Below are 9,030 nucleotides of genomic sequence, written 5' to 3'. Positions count from 1 at the left end.
TTTTAGTTAATTAGGGTTTCTTTTATTTTAAGAAGGGTTTTCGATGAAAACACGGTTTTCGCTAAAACTCTTCAATGTGACACATCAGCTTCGGCCATAGCGTCTAGGCCGGGTTTAGGGTGTTAACCAACGACTTGTCTTCTTGACGCTGCTCAATTGGTTGGCCATTGATAATTGTTTCCATCAATTCTCTCATTGATTTTATAAGCCTCATTATAAGACTTAGAAAGGAGAGCACCATTAGCAGAAACGTCCACTACCATCATTGTGTAAGCATTGAGACCATTATAGAATGTCTCAAGTTGGATGCAATGAGGGATTCCTTGATGCGGGCACTTCCATAATAATTCTTTTTACCTTTCTTATGCCTCATACGAGGACTCATCATCCATTTGTTGGAAAGTAGTGATCTCGTTCCTTAACTTAGCATTCTTGCTAGGTGGAAAATACTTCATGATGAATCTTTCTACAAACTCTTGCAATATGGAAATGGAATTTGATGGCAATGAGTTCAACCAGGCTCGAGCTCTGTCCCTTAACGAACATAGGAACAACTTTAATCGTAGTGCATCTTCGGTTAGTCCAACTAGCTTGAAAGAATTGCACACTTCCATAAACAGTCTTAGGTGAAGGTGAGGATATTTGGTAGGCATTTCACTGAATTGGCCCACTGTCTGAAGCATTTGGAACGTGACTGGCTTCAGCTCAAATTGTTGTTCCTCGATTTTGTGTCTCCTAATACCCAGATTAAGATCATGAAACACTAGCGCGTCATATTGTCTTAGAGCTCTATCCCTATCATCAACAATAAGGATAGGATTTTGAGCAGGGTTTGCTTTGTTTTCTTGATTCGGGTTTTCAAAGTTCATCTCTTCTGTCCTTCTCTGTCTTGCTTATCTTCTTCCTTGTCGAAAAGTTCTTTCAATCTCAAGGTCTACAGGGAGTAAATTGATAATTTGATCAATACTCATAAACACCTGAAACAAACAAAGAAAAATTAATTAAGTTAAAATTGAACAGAAAAATAAACCAAAATGCAAAATTAACAAATTCAAAAATAATGACTTTTAAAACAGTCTCCGGCAACGACGCCAAAAACTTGGAATGATGGAAATGTGCAAGTGTACACAATTGCATCAAGTAATAAAGTGACAAGTAAATGTTGAGTTGTCGTACCCACAGGGACTACGAAAAGAATTTATTTATGAACGCAATTAAAACACTTTGGTGATGAAAAATATTTTGATTTTGAGGAAGTGTTTAACTAAGTAAAATAGAATAAAATAAAATAAAAATAAAAGTTCCAACGTACGATTTCAAAAGATTATTTTAATCAAGATGACATAATTGTGTTAGATTAATTACATTTCTTAACTTAGAATTACTACTGTCATGTTCATGTTGTTACAAAAAAATTCATGGCAACTTGGTAACTTGCTAACTATTGCTCATACGCACCTATTAAATTAATAATCTCTTGAACATTTTCCAATGCCAATTCAAACAATTAATCAATATTCATACGCACATAAAGGGTTAAGTGAGGTAACAATGTCTTCCTACCTTGAAACAGTTTAATCACAAAAACCTTGAAACAGTCTAATACCATTGCTAATTTAACCCTTAGCTACCTTAGAAGATTAAACATGCACTGATTAAGTCTTATGTCAATTAATTACAATTTCAACACTATAATTAATTCATTAGTTGCCTACAAATATAATGCAAGAATAACTTAATCATGATTTTACTTAATCAAACAGCCTACCAAGACCTATAACAATATAAACACAATTTTAATAACTTAAGTGGACGAAATGTGGCTTTCCAAATTCAGCCATAATGATTGGGCCGGGTTTGGGGTGTTACAACTTACTTAGTTACCTTTCCTTCTTAGGCCTACTAATGAAGGAAAGGATTCTCTAAAGACTCACCAGAGGAAAACTATCACCATAAGGCTCCTTGTATTTTGTATTATGCATGACATAGGGGTGGTGTCAAATGTCCACGATCGAATAAGATATTTTATATTTAAACTTGTGCTTACGAAACTATGATTTCAATGAAGTTTCAGTAAAGTATTTATGGGTTTCAAAATGTATCATCTAATTTATATTCGGTTGACAAATAGTTTATAATTCATACTAGCTTAAACAATAGTAAATTTGTATATGCCATGTATGGTTTTCTAGAAAATTATTTTAAGGCAATGACACGCCATTCTTGGATCCTCCTTAGGACCGAGTTTGGGGTGTTACAAGTTTGGTATTAGAGCAAGGTTTAATTAATTCTCAAAAAAACCAAAGGCAATGTCACACCCATATCATGCATTGTACTCATATGGCTTAGTCTCTAATGTTTTGTACTAAGATAATGCTTTTTTTGTAGTGAGTAAAGAAAATGTCTGATAGATTTAAAGAAGTCGTTGGTCAAGAAATGGAAAGTCATGTCCCTACCCAAAAATAGGCTACCACTGCTAATAACAACAACACAGGAAATGCAGGAAATGTATTTAGAATTATGTTCTTTGCAATGATGACTCAATTGTTTGACCAATTCATGGTAGATGAAAAGGAAAAACAACTACAACACCCTTCTCAACCACAACCTGAAAAGGTTGCTCGGCTTAGCCTACCCCACCTATGCTTGCTACAACTCCCCCTAAGGTTGATCCTATCCATGAGATTAGAAAAGAGGCACTAATGAATTCCTTAGTGATAAGAGAGATGACCCCCACTGTAGTTGAGCAGTAGTTGTCTCGATTGTATAGGGTTAGTAAGGAACTAAATTGTAACCATGAAGACAGTCTTCGATGTGATGTGTCATTAGTTGAAGAAGAAGCTTGCCAATGGTGGGAAACCTTGGTTAGTGTTACCCCAGAACCAATGATAGATTGGGATTTCTTCCTAGAAAAGTTTAAAGAGAGATATGTCAATCAGATGATGTAACAGCCCGATTTTAGGCTTAGTTGGAATAGTCTTTTCGGGACCACCAATCCAAAGTGGAGAAATTTAATTTATTATTATTATTTTGGTGTCATAGTATGATTATTTGAGTGTATGAAAAATTTGGTGAGTTAATTTTAGCGTTTGTGAGCTTAATTGCGAAAAAGAACCAAATCGCATAAAGGGTAAAAGTTTTATTTTATTAGTTAAAGGTGTAAAATTGTAGGAGAACCATAATTGGAGGGGTTGAAAGAGTAAATAGACCCTTTAGATGTTGATGGACGGCCATAGGGGACAAGAAAATCAAATGGTCAAATGGGTAGGCGACTTAATGTATAATAACATATTACCCTAGTGACTAGCCATCATCTTTTTCATTTTTCCTTTCCCCTCCATCGAAATTTTTAGCAAAAATGGGGTTTTTGGAAGCTTGAAATTTCATCAACTTATCACCTTTGAAAGTAAGTGATTTTTATATTCATTGTTGACGATTTTTGTATTTTTAGAACCCTTGTAGCATGAGCTTTCCATTGAGGGGACTATTTTGCAAAATGATTGATAGTCTAGGGATTTGCCATGAAAGAATTTATGATGTTTGCTGAGTTTCTATGGAAGAAAATAAACCTTGGTTGTGTAATAAACAACTTTTGTGAAAGAAGTTTGCATGAAAACACCTAAAAATGGCTATTTTGTAAAGTTGTAAAATAAGTTGTAAATGTGTAAAATAATTGAAATTGTGAGTTGCTATAGTTATAAAAAAAATTTGGCTAGGCTTGGTAAAGGAGGAAATTCGATAAAAATTAATTTACCAGCCTAAGGAAAAAATCATAATTTTTGTAAAATCTAAGGGCAAAATGATCAATTTGCCAAAAGTATGAATTTTGGAGTGTAATAATTATTATAATGATTAAATTAGTGAAATTTGTCATTTTAGATCAAGAAAGATGCAATCCAGACATAGACTGGGAGAAGACCAAGCTAGTTGAATAACTCGACTTAGTCACCTACTTTTGTATACTGAGGTATGTTGTATGTAAATAATGTAAATTAAATGTTATCATGTATTATACAATTAGTTTGGCATGAATTGTTGAGTTGTGTTGGAAATGTAACTTATGAGAATTAATGTAATCAAGACTCCCGGTTGAACATTAGGAATAGATTTGGATATTCAAGCCATGACATTGGGTGGTATGTGTGCTAGTGTAAGACATGCTTGGTGTAATATCCCAAAATTGGGCCTAGTCGAAATAGTGGTTTCGGGAACACAAATTGCACATTCAAATATTTGTTTTATGATTATTATGGGGCCTAGGATATGAAAATAAACATGTGTTAAAGTTTCATGAAGAAATTTTAAGTATAAGGTGTCCAATTGGAAATTAGGGAACAAATTGAATAAATTGCAAAACTTGGATTCTAGAAGAAATTAGTGTGAAATTGCTATGGATTATTAATTAAGAGGCCTTAAATAGTAATTTGCCCAATTTCTAGGTTTTTGGACAAAAATGGACATGCATGAAAAATTTTGAAAGGTTATTAAGGAAGGGCATTTTGGTCATTTGGTAACAAATGAATTAAAAAAGGAAAAAGATAGCTAAAATCAGCCATCATCTTCCTTGTGGCTGCCGAAATTCTCTATAACCATAGCTAGGGTTTTGGTTCAACATTTCAAGCCTGATAGTAAGTATTCCCTAGCCCAGTTTTTTATGTTCTTTATGTTTTTGAGATCCTCGTAACATGTTCTCTCTATTTCTACCCATTTTCAAGCTAGCGATCATGTTCAAAAATTTACTCATGCATGAGATGCTTGTGTTTTGATGATTTATGGAGGAATATGAGAGTTTAAAGGATAGTAAACAACTTTTACTAAGTAGTTTTTCATGGAAATGGCTTAGGGGACCATTTCGTAAAAGTTGTGAAAACGGGTAGAAAAATGTGAAATGAAAGAAAATGTGGGCTACTATAAGGAAGAAATATTCGACTAGGCTTGGATAACTTATAAATTTCATGCATTTCATTATACGAGCCTTAGGACTAAATTATAAAAGGTGTGAAAGGTTAAGGGCAAATTGGTCATTTTTCCTAAGGGTGAGTATTAAACCGAAAATGAACAATATGCGTATTAATAATTTAATTTTTACTGATATAGACCCAGAGGAACCAATTTCGGAGGTCGACTGTGGAAAACAAAAGGTTTTGGAATAACCAAAATACAAACCCAAAGTAATTACCAAGTAAGTTCGTGTAACTCAAAGTAAACTTTTATTATACACAAAATGTATATATTTGAATGTATGACAATTTAGACATTCATTGCATGATAATCCATGAAATGTGGTAGTATAGTTTAAAAGAGAATTGAAGTTTCCCGATTGAAATAAAAGGATATCTGATGGATTTCTCGAAATAAATTGACGGTAAAAAGGATCTAGCCCGGACGAGTGTTCCTTTAGTGACCGAGCCTCCCGAAGAATAAGTGTGCTGAAATGGATTTAGCCTGGAAGGGTAATCCGATTAGGGTCTGAATTTAGCCTTGACTAGTAATTCAGATCTAAGCTCATTAGAGTACATGTCATTGTAAGGGATTTAGCCTGGATTGGTAATCCCGACATTACTCTATGAGTTTACATTTCGGGGGATTTAACCTAGACTAGTAATCCCTTCGTAAGAGTGAGGTTCACAGGAGTGCGTATTTAAAATGATCACTGACACGATTTGATGGTAAATGAGATATCCATTGAGACTCCGAGAAGTTCAATGGGATTAAAATGAGGAACGAAAATAGAATTGCTTGAAATCATGAGCTCATCTAAGATTAATGTTTAATTGTATTGACATGAAACTAACATGATGATTGAGTGTATGTGATAGGGAAATTATACTATGCATGTTGGCATGAATATCTAATATGGTTGTATGCTAAACAGCCGGTAAGTTTACCTTCCTGTTATCCGGACTTACTATGCATGTAAATGCTTACCTCCCTTTCATTTCCCTTATCTTATAGAACTTGAGGACTTGTGAAGATTGGAAGACGGTTGGAGCATTGTCAACACTATCAACTTGTCTTGCTTGGGTATATAGAAACTTTATTTTGTTATAATGGCATGTATAGGATTCTTGGTCATTTTGTTATATGTGTAATTTGGCTAGCCAATGTAAAGGCTTGAATGATCTACTTATTCATTTTGTATATGGCCATGGGATATGGCTCATTTTTAGGTAGGTTGTAAAACTACTAATTGTGCATGGCTATGCTTAAATGTGGTATGTCATGAATGGTCATGTGAAATGTGGCCAAATCACTTGGAGATGGTTAGGTCATAATTGGCAATGAGTTATAAAATTAGCCAAGTATAAAATGTGATTATTGAAGTGGTAATCCTTAATACAAAAAGGATAACCTAGCATATGCTAAACCAATGAGATGAGGTTAACATGCAATAGACTATGCCAAGATGGGTTATGGACATACTTAGGCCATGTTAAATACCATTTAAGTTTATAAATGTGTATGGATGTGGAGGTGACCATTGGCTTGGAAAATAGCCTCCAGAAAGGTACACACGGGTAGACACACGGGCATGTGTCTAGGCCATGTGTAACACATGGCCTGCCCCTTTGGCGTGTTGCTCGGCCGTATATCCCCTGCACCTTGAATTTTTAGGCCAGTATGCATGGTAGTAAACATACGAGCAAAGACACGGCCGTGTGGTTCAACCGAGTGGAGGACACAGCCTTGCACACGAGCGTGTGCCTTGGCCGTGTACCTCTAGATGGATGATGACGTCATAAATAGAATGTCAGAGACACCGCCGTGTGGTCTCAACCGAGTGGAGGACACAGCCTTGCACACGAGCGTGTGCCTTGGCCGTGTGCCTCTAGATGGATGATGACGTCATAAATAGAATGTCTAGGTTTTTGGACACGGGCGATGACGCGGGCGTGTCTAGACCGTGTGAGCGACACGGGCCTGGCACACGAGCGTGTGCCTTGGCCGTGTGCCTCTAGATGGATGATGACATCATAAATAGAATGTTTAGGTTTTTGGACACGGCTGTGTGAAAACCCCTGTAGGTTTGAAATGAAAAATAAATTCTAATAATTCAACACAGGTAAGGACACGAGCATGTCCCAATTCACACTGGCGTGTGCATTGCCTCCACACGGGTGTGTGAGGCTTAAACTTGGAAATTCCCTAAAGTTTTCTAGAGTTCTCGATTTAGTCCCGGATCGCTTTTAATGCATGTTGTGGACCTCGTAGGACCATAATTGGGAAAATATGATTCTGTTTGATCGATTTTAAATTGAACTAAAATTTTATAGCCCATATTTTCCAGAAATACCATGTTTGTGTACGGTAATTCCCCGTACCTTGTCCCGGTCTCGAGTATGTGTATGGGTTGTTACATCTGGGACATGCATCGGCCACATTATAAGAGCTAGTGTAAGACATGTTTGGGACATGCATCGGCCTTGAGATATACAAGCCGGTGTAAGACCTATCTGGGACATGGCGTTGCTTGTTGTGTGTCATTGTAAGACCTGTCTGGGACATGGCTTCGACACTGATAGATGAGAGCCAGTGTAAGACCTATCTAGGACACTGCATCGGTCTCGATATATGAAAGTCAGTGTAAGACCTATCTGGGACATGTCATCGACTTTGATGTGCTAGCCAGTGTAAGACCATGTCTGGGACATGGCGTCGGTATCTTATCCCATGTTAGTGATATTGAATATCTCGTAGTATTCCAAATGGTTCAATAAGATATTTATGGTTTGTATCGAAATGAGAGAACTTATGACCATGTGGTGAGTGGTACAAGTACCTAAACAAGAATTACAAAATACAGCTTCATTTACATTATAAGTTTAGTAAGGAAGGAAAGCGAGTAAGTTATGCTTATGACCATTTGTGTATGTTACATGAAGTATGAAATGTGAATTCAATCAAAGTTGCATGCTCGGTGAGAGATGGATATGAACAATTAATATTTATGAATCCTCACTTTCGAGTGCAAAATTGAATTATATTGGGAGTATGATCCCTTATGGTAACTTGTAGTTATTTCATTATTTATATGCATATGACTTACTAAGATTTTTGCTTACCTTTTTCCTTTCCATTTCCTTGTAGTGCCGCCAAATTAGCCCATGGATCAGATACTGTCAGAGGCCTCGTTCACACTATCATTTGAAGCTTGGTATAGTTAGTTCTTTTATTTTGAATATGACATGTATAGGACTTTTTCTTTTGAGTTTTGTGTCTTTGTTATTTTTCCGAATGTGTTGGCTTGGGATGAAACCTTTCATTTTGCATAAGGCCACAGATTATGGCTAATATTTATATATGATATGTAATTGATGATGCTTCATGGATGGGCAAATTGCATGAATGAGTAAATGCATGCTTGGATTGTTATCGTGTAATGAATGTTGTTTTTAATTATCATGTTGTGGTTGAACATGGAATTGGTAATATTGATGTGGTATAAGTTAGTGCAAGTAAGGGTGGAAAAAAGGCTTGGTAGATAGCCCTATTTTTATCCACACGGGTAGATGTACGGGCGTGTGTCTAAGCATGTGCAACACACGATCAACCTCATGAGCCTGTTGTCTGGCCGTATGTCCCATGTACCTTGAATTTGCAAGTCAGTATGCATAGTAGTAAACACATGGGCAAAGGCACGATCATGTGTCTCAACCGTGTGGAGAGCATGGCCTTTGGGAAATGGCGTGTGCCTCCGCCGTGTGCCCCTAATTTGTTATTGACGTCAAAAACAGAATGTCAAGGTTTTTACACATGGGCTGCGACACAGGCGTGTTATGGTCGTGTGAGGGACACGGGCGTGTGCCCGGTCATGTGAAAACCCCTGTAGGTTCAAATTTGGAATTAAATTCACACGGGTTAGGGACACGAGCGTGTCCCCTTGTGCTTAGGTCGTCTGAACCACACGGGCCTTCAGCACGAATAGGTTAAAATGGCCACACGGGCATGTGCCCCTGTTTCAAGTGACATTTTTCAAAGTTTTCAAAGGTGTTCGGATGAATCCCAAATCGTTTCCAAAGTGTGATTTGG

At 36.7% G+C, this 9,030-nt stretch overlaps 1 non-coding gene across 1 annotated transcript; it reads left to right on the top strand.

Moving 5' to 3' along the window:
* Positions 1–318: 318 nt before the first annotated feature.
* Positions 319–425, top strand: LOC128282729 (small nucleolar RNA R71). The gene has a single exon (XR_008273084.1). It is a non-coding gene; the product is annotated as a small nucleolar RNA R71 (small nucleolar RNA).
* Positions 426–9,030: the final 8,605 nt, after the last annotated feature.

Source organism: Gossypium arboreum, chromosome 10 (genome assembly GCF_025698485.1).
Source record: "Gossypium arboreum isolate Shixiya-1 chromosome 10, ASM2569848v2, whole genome shotgun sequence".
NCBI classification, from domain to species: domain Eukaryota; kingdom Viridiplantae; phylum Streptophyta; class Magnoliopsida; order Malvales; family Malvaceae; genus Gossypium; species Gossypium arboreum.
Note: the sequence above shows the minus strand (reverse complement) of the source record. Positions and strands in the feature narration are given on the sequence as shown.